At 41.4% G+C, this 13,381-nt stretch overlaps 1 protein-coding gene across 2 annotated transcripts in view; it reads right to left on the reverse strand.

Annotated features, from left to right (window-relative positions):
* The window catches only part of ptges.L (prostaglandin E synthase L homeolog), a 40,021-nt gene extending 30,846 nt beyond the window's left edge, over positions 1-9,175 (reverse strand). Inside the window, exons 1-3 of one of the 2 annotated variants that reach the window (XM_018241379.2) lie at positions 9,009-9,175; positions 8,375-8,512; positions 7,133-7,224 (exon numbers count right to left, since the gene is read on the reverse strand). The gene's annotated coding sequence lies outside the window, so the exon portion shown is untranslated. Of the gene's footprint in view, positions 1-6,847; positions 6,921-7,132; positions 7,225-8,374; positions 8,513-9,008 lie in introns of those variants that run through there. The other variant, XM_041572468.1, reaches the window with a different exon arrangement.
* Between the last annotated feature and the right edge of the window lie 4,206 nt (positions 9,176-13,381).

Below are 13,381 nucleotides of genomic sequence, written 5' to 3' on the forward strand. Positions count from 1 at the left end.
AAATCTCTTCTTCCTTGGGCGACTAATCTCCCCAAAATGCTTGCTAGAATGTAAATCGCCAGCGCGATGGCACTCGAATCGCATTCGCTTTCTGAAATCCCCCTTTCAGAGGAAACTTCGGTGACTTCGGAAAATTAAGCAATTCGAATTCCATCCTGCTGGCGATTTACATTCTAGCCGGCAGGAAGGCATTTCGGGAGGATTAGTCGCCCAAAGAAGAGGAGATTTGACGATGGACGGCGCTGGGCGGGTGCCACCACCCTTAACTGTAGGATACGTTGGATAATATTAAATCCAAATTGTATAACAATTATATTAGCTGCAAGTTGCACACAGTATTTCTATTACATCGATAACGGGACATTCTCACAAAGAAACCAAGAGCAACCAATCAGCATTAGGTTTTTAACGACTGCAGCCAAAATGATAATAACACACATCTGATTGGTTATAATTTGTGCGGCACCAGGGATTGGCAGCCAATACATTTGCAAATGTTTCTTGTGTCAATAAAACAAGAAGGAAAGTTTGAACCACTGAGAGGTGTCAAGTTAATGCACCCCCAGTGATTTTATTCACTTATCTGCAACCCAGGGCTAGTGCTCCTCTTCTTCAGCAGACCAGGGTACTATATCCGAACTGCTACAAATGGACAGTACAGAATTTTCAGAAAGCATTTCATAAGCATGAAGGGAGACGTCTGGAAAAAGATGGCGGCATGGCGTTCAGCAAAAAGTTGTCAGGGCTCGTTTGAAGAAGAGGAGCACCAGCCCAGGGTAGTAAGTGACTAGGATTAATGGGGCTATATTGACAACTTGGCACCTCTCAGTGATTTTACCTTTCTTTCTAATCTTCCATCAACCAGTCGACTCTGCTTAAAGGCGACCTGTCACTAGAGTTGCCACATGGCCAGTATTTTACCGGCCTGGTCGAAAAAACGATGCTTGATGCCAACGTTATTAATAGCAAAATACGGCAAGAATATAGGAAGGCCCGTATTTTTTCCAGAAAAGGTGACAACCCTACCTGTCACCCCAAAATAGTTTCCCCCACCAAATGTGTAGGCTAATAGCCCGCACTCTAGTTGGGGGAGACAGTATTTTCTTTTGAAATTGCCCCTGCCAGCGCTAGGACACCTGCACCGGGAGGTGCAACCAGGCATGCTGTGGCATTTGTTCATTATGCGCATGCATGTGCCCCAAACATGGCCGCTATCACCTAAAGCTTCTTCCTGGTGTAGGGCACGTAAAAAATACCCAGAAACAACTGTTTCCCCCAGCCAGAGTGTGGCCTCTATGAGCCAGCATCTTTGGTGGGGGGACTATTTTAGGATGACCGGATACCTCTAAAATTTAGCCTTACATTTTCACTGAAAAAAAGCCTTATTGTGCCAGTAACAGATATGTGTGTTCTGCCAGACGTATATAACCTAGAAAGTGGTAGATATCTATAAGAATAGTGGTCAGTCTGTTAGTTACCCCAGGTACCCATATATAGCTTCCGTTTCATGCAACCTTACAGTACCCTGGATTAAGCAAAAACCCAAAGAAAATACTATACAGGTATGGGATATATTATCCAGAATGCTCAGGACCTGGGAGTTTCCTGATAACAGATATTTCTTTAATTTAGATCTTCATCAAATGAAAAATCATTTTAATATTAAATACACCCAATAGGTATGGCTTGCCTCCAATAAGGATTAATTATATCTTAGTTGGGATCAAGTACAAGCTCCTGTTTTATTATTACAGAGAAAAAGGGCATTAATTTAAAAAAATCTGGATTATTTGATTATAATGGAGTCTATGGGAGACGGCCTTTCCGTAATTTGGAGCTTTCTGGATAATGGGTTTCTGGATAATGGATCCCACACCTGTACTCTGCACCCCTCTTTTAAACCATGGATTAAAGTATAAGTAAACCTTTAAAATTGATGAGGGTGCTATTCTAAGAACTTTAAAATTACATTCATTATTTATTTTGTTTTTATTCCAAGATATTAAAGGATACATGTGCTGTTGATGTGAATGAATTTCGGTACAGCTGCGCCACCTGCTGGTCATTTTCCCACCAGTCTGACCACCAAGTAGTCCAGGAAGTTGTCAGGAGAAAGAAAGAGGCTGCTCTGAAGTTCTTCTGCTTTGGAAAAACATTAGAAACCTGTCTCACATCTTTCCTAAGCAGAAGAACATCAGAGCAGCCTCTTTCTTTCTCCTGACAACTTCCTGGACTACTTGGTGGCCAGAATGGTGGGAAAATAACCAGCAGGTGGCGCAGCTGTAACACAATTCATTCATATTAACAGCACATGTATCCTTTAATATCTTGGAATAAAAACAAAATAAATAATGAATGTAAATTGTGAATGTTCTTAGAATAGCCACCTCATCAGTTTTACATATTCACTTATTTTAAAGGTTTACTTATCCTTTAATGAGAATGTGAAAGCAACAGCACAAGCCAATGACAGAATGGTCAGTAAAAGGCAAATAGTACTGGACTTCAGCCTGGTGCAGCAGCGAAAGAAAATCAGGGCAATAAAACCGTCTCAGCATCCCGTGGAGGAGGGAGAACAAACAGACCGGGCACTTAGCCCTCTTATCTTAAAATAAGAATAAAACAAAGCAAGGTCTTGTCGCTCCCTGGATGGATATGTAGTTATATGTACAAATAGAGGTTTAGCTGGAATTTCCCTTAATCTACTTCTATTACTACTAATTTCTCTGTAGACTTTGACAGCTTCTGTTGTAACATTAAACAGGGGGATCATGTATCTCCCTCTGTAGGAAATAATGAAATATCAGTATGTTTTATGATCGGCAATACATGTATTATGACCGTATAAAGGCATAACATTGTAGGCCAAGTACTTTTTAAACAGGAAATATAACTCCTACGTGATCCCTAATATTACAATATAATCATGTAAAAACAAGCAAGATCTCCAGCATCAGTTATGACTAAACACCTCACAAATCATCGATCATATAGTGAATATTGCATTCCCTATTTTAAAATAGAAGGATAGTAACCGAGTAGTTCGATGACCATATAAAAGCATGAGGCAGAAGGCAAATTGCTTATATAACGGTCTTGGAACTACAGGGGATACATCATTTATTATAATACACAAATTCAGTGAGTCATGTGACACAAATTAGACTTTTGTGCACCATTTATAAGGATACAATTGTCAGGCTATGGTGTCATCAGGTGTGGGGGATTATATGAAGCTCCAAATTATAAATTCACTTGTTATTATGCCGGTGAGTGCTTCCAATATGTCTCATTATTTGACTAAATGGGAAGCACCCAGGAGATTCAGTTGCAATATGGTGAGTGCCAGTATTTATGATGACACTATATATACTGTAAATTAATAAAATATAAAACAGATTTGTGACTTTTGTGCATTAGAGAAATGTATAACTCAGGAATGATACGGAGAGTTCCCTGTATAACTTAGCCTGCAGCCTTGTGCCTTTATATGGTCACAGAACAACCCCTCAGTGACTTCTAATATCCTTATCATTTACAGTAGGGGGTACATTATCCCTTATAATACATGAGTGATACTCAGAGTTCCCTGTATAACTTGCCTGGGGTTTTCCAGATAAGGGATCTTTCCTTAATTTGGAACTTTATTCCTTAAATCTACTAGAAAATCAGGTAAACATTAAATAAACCCAGTAGTCTGGTTTTGCTTCCAAGTGGGAGATCTCAATAAATCACCAAAGTTTTAGCACAATTACTTAAGTGTGTGCCATCTGACTTTTAATGTAATATGGTTTTGCTTCCAATAAGGACTAATTATATCTTAGTTGGGATCAAGTACAAGCTACTGCTTTATTATTACAGAGAAAAATGCTGTACTTTTTTTCTTTTAATTTAGATTATTTGAATAAAATGGAGTCAGTGGGAGACGGCCTTTCCATAATTCGAATAACGGAAACCTCTATTAAAAATATCACTCCAGGGGTTGAAATCTAGAGCCATCTACTGTTTAAACTTATAGTTGCATGAACTGGAATATAAACAGGGTCGAACTGGAGGGCCTGGGGGCCAGTGGGGCTACTGCCCCCGGGCCCCCCTGCTGTGCCAGCACGATGCATGTGTGCATGCGACAGCTCGCCGCACATGTGCGCATGAGCGAATGCGCAAAATGTTTTTAAGAAGTGTTCGTATCGCAGATATAGGTGCGGATCTGGGCCGCTGAGGCCCAAAAGAGCTGGGGCCGACCGGGTTTTTTCCCTGTGTCCTGCCGGCCCAGTCCGACCCTGAATATAAAGTTTCTGTGTGTTATTTTAGTTATATAAAAAAAACAGGGCTGCTGGGAAAGAGCAGAGGGATATGTACAGGGCTTTGGGGGGGGGGGAGAGAAAAGGAATATGAAGAGGGCTGCTTAGGGGGGAGCAGAGAGGTACATACAGGGCTTCAGGTAGGATTGCCACCTTTTCTGAAAAAAATACCGGCCTTCCTATATATTTATCTTTTTTCCTTATTAATAACATTGTAATTAACCATCATTTTTACCGGCCAGGCCCGTAAAATACCGGCCAGGTGAAAACCCTACCTTCAGGGAGAGCAGAGGGATATGCAAAGGGCTTCTTGGGGGGAGTAGAGGGATATGTATAGGGCTGCTTGGGGGGAGCAGAGGGATATGTATAGGGCTGTGGGGGGAGCAGAGGGATATGTATAGGGCTGCGGGGGGAGCAGAGGAATATGTATAGGGCTGATAAACACAATGGACAGCTGAAGGAGAAAACCAAGTAATTACTACATTACTATTGCAGGCAAGTACAAGGTTGTGGCCATCAGCGCAACCGGAGATGCAGAGGGCAGACTACAAAAAACATTCCCACTGGTGCAACAATGGAGAAATAAGCTCTAAAATGTAGTTATGGGAATCAAATATGTTGTTTTCTACTACTAGTTCAGTCCAACAAAAATACATATCTGGTCTCAATTTTCACAGCTGTCATAACATACACACACACACACGTACATGAGGATCAAGCAGAAACTTTGGTGCTGATAAAAAGCAAAACCTTTTGCCACATCAACCCCATTACCCTAAAGATTGCTGTTAAGTACCTTACTATTGCCTATGGCTCTCTCCTGTTACACTGGAACCTCCATTTAACTGTTTGTTCCCCATACAGCAGTACTGGCTGCAATGTATACCCCTGTATTACCCATTTTACCTTCTAAATAGCTTCTACCCCTAGTAAGGGGCTTACTGGGCCCCTTTAAGATTGAATGTGCGTGGATCTGGCTTCCTAATCGGCATAAAATTGAACCCCTTGGGATGCAAGTTATGTGTGCAGTGTAAAATGTGTCCCAATGTACTTTTTACTAAATGTAACATTGGTTAAAGGAGGCACGTGGTCAGCTTCTTATACGGCACCCCATTAAAAGAAAAACACTAACATATTATTATTTTGCATTTATAAAGCAGGTCGGTAAGTGGTAAAGAGGCCCCTGCCAAAAAGAGTTTACAATCTAAAGGTGTCGCACTGATAATATCGTATGAAACAAATTTTCGTATGATATTCAGTGCGTGTATGGGGGGAGACGAGCCAACTGATATCAGCAGAAGACGTGGATATCGGTCGGCTTGTCGATCGGGCTGGCTGGAGAATTTTTATGATTATGTATAAAGTTTTGGGGACCTGAAAATGAATTAATATGAACCAGGGATACAGGGATAATCCCCCTTTGTTAACCCAGGGCACAAAAATGCACTCTCCCCAAATCTCCCCCTAACTGACCTTCAGGCTGGGCCCACTTAGCTCTTAACAAGGTTACAGATATATAGAAACATTGGGGTAACAGTCACCCTGCTATAGTTCCAGGGGTACCCAGGGCACAAATAAACACTCACCCCAAATCTCCCCCTAACTGACCTTCAGACTGGGCCCCCTTAGCTCATAACAAGGTTACAGATATATAGAAACATTGGGGTAACAGTCACCCTGCTATAGTTCCAGGGGTACCCAGGGTACAAATAATAACTTACCCCAAATCTGCTTAGACAACCAACAATTTGGAACTCGGTTTTTTTTTGTAAATAAAAATACTGAAAACCTCTTCTGAGGGGTTTTGTGACCATATAAAGGCACAAGGCTGCAGGCTGAGTTATACAGGGAACTCTGAGTATCACTCATGTATTATAAGGGATAATGTACCCCCTATTGTAAATGATAAGGATATTAGAAGTCACAGAGGGGGTTATGTGACCATATAAAGGCACAAGGCTGCAGGCTGAGTTATAAAGGGAACGCTGAGTATCACTCATGTATTATAAGGGATAATGTACCTATTACTGTAAATGATAAGGATATTAGAAGTCACTGAGGGGTTGTTCTGTGACCATATAAAGACACAAGGCTGCAGGCTGAGTTATACAGGGAACTCATGTATTATAAGGGATAACTTACCCCGCTACTTTAAATAATAAGGGTATTAGCAGCCACATGCTCACATGTTCATGTCATTGCCTGGGGAGTACAGCAGAGGGCAGTCCTGTTACACATTTATGATTTTTGCCTTCTAAAAATACCATGAAATATATACCTTCGAATAAGTCATATGAAGTTTTATTTATGGTTCCCAATATATGTTTATATAGATTTCAAAATAGTAATTCCCTAGTAAGCACCAAAAGCGTTGATACTATTACAGTGGGAACCAAGAGCAGCGACTCTTTTATTGTATATAGTGAGTAATATAAATCATTAGGCATATTTGCTTTATTTAAGGGGGTTTCCAGTCAGCAAAAAAACTACACTGTGTATCTGGTGCATCCCTAGTCCTGAAGGGACAAAAAAAAGCCTGTTCTTACCTCGAGGGGCTTCTGTAGTGAAATAAAATCAGTCAGGGTTATCTGTAAACACTGGGTAAATTTGCACCTGGGCAGTAACCCATGGCAACCAATCAGGTGATTGCTTCCAGCGTTCAAACTACAGCTGGCCGAAAATAGCTAATCACTGACTGGTTGCTATGGGTTACTGGCCAGGTTAGTGCCCAGTGTTTATAAACAAGCCATGGTAAGTTTTTTCCCTAGTCTGGTTCTCAGAGAAAACTACTAGAGGAGTAAAAACTAAGTGATGTGGTGACATTTACTTACCTTTGTCCTTCTTTGGGCAAATGTACATAAACAGTATTGTAATACTTCCTGGTTTGTGAGACTATGACTCTGCGCTTGGGACACCTGGAACACTGGGAAAAAGGAAAATGTTAGCACAACACTTGGATACAGGCTTTCCTTTTCTTTCAACTCCCTTTCAACTAAGTTAAGCCACATAATTGGGGTGCAAATTTGTTACTCAGCCTTGGGAACCCTGGACGCTGGCCCGAGAGTTCTTCTCCATCCCAGGGTATCAACATTTTTGTCTATATTCCCATTGTTTCATTGCACTGTCTTGGGAAAAGCACTAGTGCAGTATATATGGGCTGGGCCCACTTAGCTCATAACAAGGTTACAGATATATAGAAACATTGGGGTAACAGTCACCCTGCTATAGTTCCAGGGGTACCCAAGGTACAAATAAGCACTCACCCCAAATCTCCCCCTAACTGACCTTCAGACTGGGCCCCCTTAGCTCATAACAAGGTTACAGATATATAGAAACATTGGGGTAACAGTCACCCTGCTATAGTTCCAGGGGTACCCAGGGCACAAATAAGCACTCACCCCAAATCTCCCCCTAACTGACCTTCAGACTGGGCCCCCTTAGCTCATAACAAGGTTACAGATATATAAAAACATTGGGGTAACAGTCACCCTGCTATAGTTGCAGGGGTACCCAGGGTACAAATAAGCACTCACCCCAAATCTCCCCCTAACTGACCTTCAGACTGGGCCCCCTTAGCTCATAACAAGGTTACAGATATATAAAAACATTGGGGTAACAGTCACCCTGCTATAGTTCCAGGGGTACCCAGGGTACAAATAAGCACTCACCCCAAATCTCCCCCTAACTGACCTTCAGACTGGGCCCCCTTAGCTCATAACAAGGTTACAGATATATAGAAACATTGGGGTAACAGTCACCCTGCTATAGTTCCAGGGGTACCCAGGTTACAAATAAGCACTCACCCCAAATCTCCCCCTAACTGACCTTCAGACTAGGCCCCCTTAGCTTATAACAAGGTTACAGATATATAGAAACATTGGGGTAACAGTCACCCTGCTATAGTTCCAGGGGTACCCAGGGCACAAATAAGAACTTACCCCAAATCTCCCCCTAACTGACCTTCAGACTGGGCCCCCTTAGCTCATAACAAGGTTACAGATATATAGAAACATTGGGGTAACAGTCACCCTGCTATAGTTCCAGGGGTACCCAGGGCACAAATAAGAACTTACCCCAAATCTGCTCAGGCAACCTACAATTTGGAACTCAGTGTTCATTGTATATGAAGCGCAATAAAAATATTGAAAACCTCTTTCTTCGTTTGATGCATCTTTTGAGTCGGTTGCAGGCTGCCAAGAGAAGCCAGGAATCTGCCAGCACACAGCAGGTGTTAATACAGGGTCCCCATAGCATTGCATTGGTAAATTATCCTTACTACATATACTACATAAACAGCTGCAATTAAAAGCACTGGGAGAGGCTTTTATCAATATCGCAGCACTTCACTAAGTATCTCCACTGCTGCCTTAATTCCAACTCTCACATAATGTTGGTCGGTGCTGCATAATATGTGAAAGAGAAGGAAGCGCACATAGGGCAGTACTGTTTTGTGTTGTCTGATAAGGGTAATGCAGCCACAATAGGGTTAAAAAGTTAATTGGATTCACCCAAGGTGCACCCATGAATGAGGCTTCCCTTTTGGGCATCTACTTACAAACAGTCAATGTTCAGCTTGAATGTCATATTTGTTTTGTGTTCCACAGTTTATTCATGACTCAATACATGAAGTGGAGATAAAAGAGTAAATAATAGTATAATTCTGTTTAATAAATATTTTAAAACAATTACAGAAAGCAGATTGCCTACTTATAAACAGATCAGCATCAAGAGCACATCCCATTCCAAGATAAAGGTCCAGACTTCTCAGAAGGATCTGCTGTTGGGAGATATGTTGGTGTTCAGGGAGTAGCAATTGGTGCCAAACTGTCTTTTCCTACACGTTTCACAGACTCTCTGGTCCGCTTCCTCAGGCAGGGTGTGGCTCCCTCGTTAGTTCCCAATTTAAAAATTTTCTTTTTGCAGCATAAGTCTCCGCCTACCTTCTCTACTTAGTCCTTATACTACAACTCCCATGATCCCCTGTGGGACCTCTGTAGTTTTATGCAAAGTCCTCTTTGTCTAGGGGCTTTGTAATGGATATAGTTGTCAACATTTAGACACTGTCTAATTATAACACAGGAGACAATGAGTTTGTGTAAACATTAAGATTACAATCAAAGTAGGGATACAAAACCAACTTGACATTACTGCTTCTAACCTGTTTTATTTTGAAATATTCTGTTGCCTAATCACAATTATATATTGACACCATCTTGTTGTTTATAGAAAAATTCATATCAAAAACACTTCTAAAATACAATATAAAATTATTGTAGTGCCTGTTTGAGACACATTTAGGTATGAAGAATATTTCAATTAAAAGCAGCTAAATCAAGGTCAATGTTGAGGCCTCCTGGACTTAATGTGTTCATTTTGTATATCCAGTAATTTTCCCTCTGTCTTAGGGTAGGACTACACAGAGGTTTTCGGCAAGATCCGGCAAGCTGCAACAAATCACAAACAACGGAAATAAGGTAAGAAATAGAAATGTCGGATGAAGTCGCCGGGTTGATCCCATTCGACATGTCTGCGTCTGCATCCGACAGTCGTTTTGCGTCCGACAGTCGTTTTGCGTCAGATCAACCCTGCGACTTCATCTGACATTTCTATTTATTACTTTATTTCCGTCTCATGCATTTTGCCGCAGTGCATCGGATCGCGCCGAAAACGTCCGTGTAGTCCTACCCTTAGTGTAGAACTCCACGGGCGATTTTACCTGCAATATCTTCTATTTCTAACACCACAACTCTTACTTTCGGATGAAGACGCAACATGCAGCGTTCAAATCCAACAGTCATGTCATATGCAATCAGCTTCTTCGTGCGACATTTGTATTATTACATCTGGCTCAACGCCTGCGATTAGTCCCATTGCATCGGAACGGAAGGTATCGGAGGTAAAATTGACACTGGAGTTCTACCCTTTATCCGTTCAGTCGATCTCCCCCTTTAAAATGTCTTGGGACACTGTAATTTGTCAGTTTTTTAAATATATTATTTACATGCTCTAGAATACGTGTGCCCACTGCTCTCTTTGTTCTACCAATGTACAATAGTTGGCATTTACATATTAGTGCATATACCACAAATACGGTTATAATAATAGAACATTTTAGGTTCTGGCAAGCCCAATTCTGTATAATTAAAGTCACGTGGAGCTACAAAGTTTGCATTTCTTATTAAAGTATTTGAATGTGCCTTTCAAACTGGAATTGCTGTTAGGATGGTCATCTTTAACAAGATCTCTGAATGTGTTTGGAAGAGCTAACATGGCCTTTAATTTTAGCCTTGTGGGGGGAGGTGATGTTAACTTGGGGTTAAAAAACACAATAATTGTTGTATTTATCGAGAACCCCCCCCCCCCCACAAGGCTAAAATTAAAACAAAGAAAAGGGGATACCCATAACATAAAAGGAAGGGGAAGCACTCCTGGAAAAACTATTTGTTAATGCACTCGCTGATACACCTTATTGTATAAACATACTACACTATATTGGCTATTACATTTCCATTGCCTTAGGTGCTGATCTCAACAAAAGAAATTCCTTTTCTTTTTTCCAGGACTTTTATGTGCAGCAGAGAGACTGCGAAGAGATCGTCAGGAAACCAACAGGACCAGCATTTTTAAATCTTTGACATTTGTAAATACTTGTCATTTCTTTTTTTTTCCTAATTAAAAACAACCAGCAAGAGTCCCCCTCCCAATGCCAGTAAGCAACTCCTAGCCCCAAGAAGAATAGGTCCCATGGGCCTCCATTTAAAGAACTGCAGCCTTACAATGTTGGCCTTTGCCAAGTAAAAATGGTGCCCCTTAGGCAGATCTGTTTGTGATTAGCTTTCACCGGAGGATTTTTACATATCTGCATAATGCAATCACCTGGGCCCAGTTTGAAGAGTTGCCTTCCCTTTTGATATCCTCCCATTCCCCTTATTAATTTAACTGCCCATCTCTGTGATAGTCTAGTCTAGTCTGTCTAGTTCCGGCGTAGTGTAAGGAAAGACTGGGAATAAAGCTGGCCACAGACGCAAAGATCCAATTGTACGAATCAATGTACAATCAGACTTCCCCATCTCCCGACCTGCCACTAACCATTCAGATCAAATAAAGTACAAAAGAACAGATCAGCCCATGTTCTACCCCTGACAGCAATCGTACGATATCTATGTCCGACCAAAGCTACTGACAGTCTCCCACTGAAAATCGTCCGATGGGCAATACACGCAGAGATATTATCGGCAACCGACAGAAATCTTTTAAACTGTCTAATTGACCAAACGACAGATCTCCGCCAGACGAAAAATGACGGGACTCTCCACACATGGTCCGAAAATCCTCGATTTCTACGATCAGATCTTTGTATCTATGGCCAGCTAAGGGTAAAGATGGCTGCAGGGTCTAAACTTCATAAATTGGGCCACCTCCATCTTCATCCTCAGTGAATTGGCCTCCTGATGCCCTTTAATGCACTTGTTTTTCTTTCCTAAAGGAACAGACTGAAAACACTAATGATGTATGACTAGGTTAAAGGACAACCGTTTTTGTTCTGTGTTATTTGCTATAGTAGGAAACGCTAATGAAAAATAATTTGTGTCTAATAAGTAAAACAGCAGAAAAATATTAAAATAAATTGTATTTTTATTTGAAAAAAAAAAAAAACCATGCCCCCGATTTACAATCACTTATCATGAGCCCTATTTCTTTTTAAAATAAACCTCTTCCTTTGGACTTAATCACAGAAAGGTGTTTGTGATTGCTGCTTTACCATAATAAACACAATGCCCACACCGACTGGCAGTTGCTCCCTGTTCTTATGAATAGGAAACCTGCTGCCTATGATAGACCCTAACTGTATGTGGCATTGCTTGTGCTACACGGACTTCTATGTTCACAACCAATAGCCAACTAACAGCACAAGGTGTAGAGTTTCTCATTCATGATGAGAATCACCTTCCTCTGTGCAGTTGGGTCCTTTGATCTCAGTGGTTCTCCCAGAGAGGACTGCAGCAATCCCAAACAACTGTGTGCCAACAGCCCAATATATAAACATACAGACACAACATGGACACACATTTATGTAGCTGCACCTCTGTGGCTTCAACAGCGTCTTGGTTTCTACTGCTTTTGAATCTGAGCTGCATACTAAGGATCAATTGCAAACTCACTGAACAGTTATGTCCCATGTAGCGCCCCATCAAGTCACTGACTAACTCAGAGTTAAAGAGCTGAAAAGCAGGAAGTAGTGTTCTGTTCTGTAAGACATCTGCTCACTCCAACCTTTACACATAATTTAGAAATATTTTTTATTTTGCACAACCTATGTACCCAGTTTTTATTTATAAACTGAACTGTTCTGAGTTAGAGGAAAGTAGCTGCAATGCACTATAGGTACAACTGCATGGGAGAGCATAGGTGCACAAAGGAAGTCTCATTACTGCATTCAAAGTCACTCAGGTCTCCCAGCCAGAGGTGTTCCGGAGGTCCTTGCTGCCCTTCTTGCTTTCCAGTTCTGAGCCTGGGGAAACTGCCTCACTAGTGCAGAGAGTGCAATTGCGCTGTCTGGGCTAGCAGAACCGAAATTCTGATTTAAAAAAAACTTCATTTTGGCTTTTAAAGTTACCATGAGCAGCTTTTTTTGTGACTCCTGGTAACCTGCAGGCTGCTCCGGAATCCCCTGCTCCCAGCACCTGCTTGCTGAAAAGCTTGTATTATATTTTCCTTGATATCTTTAAAATATATATTTTTTTTTAACTATCATAGGCCTACTTGGGTTAGGTGCACCATGGGGTTGACTTTTAAGCAAATACAAGTGTTCCTCTGCACACGTTCCTATAAAAATCATAGGAACGTGTCAGTATGAAGAAAATGCTGCACACAAAATATTTCCTGCAAAGGCCCCCCCACAAGGCTCCCCAGCCCTGCGCACCTTTCTCAGCCGAATCCCTCCCTGCACTGACTGATCTTCCGGGTTGCTTCACTGCCGAGTGTGTGTGGTTTTGCGGGGCTGGGGGCTGATTTGCGGGGGGCTTTGAGGGGAAATATTTTGTGTGCAGCATTTTCTTCATACTGACACGTTCCTATTA

Source organism: Xenopus laevis, chromosome 8L (genome assembly GCF_017654675.1).
Source record: "Xenopus laevis strain J_2021 chromosome 8L, Xenopus_laevis_v10.1, whole genome shotgun sequence".
NCBI classification, from domain to species: Eukaryota; Metazoa; Chordata; class Amphibia; order Anura; family Pipidae; genus Xenopus; species Xenopus laevis.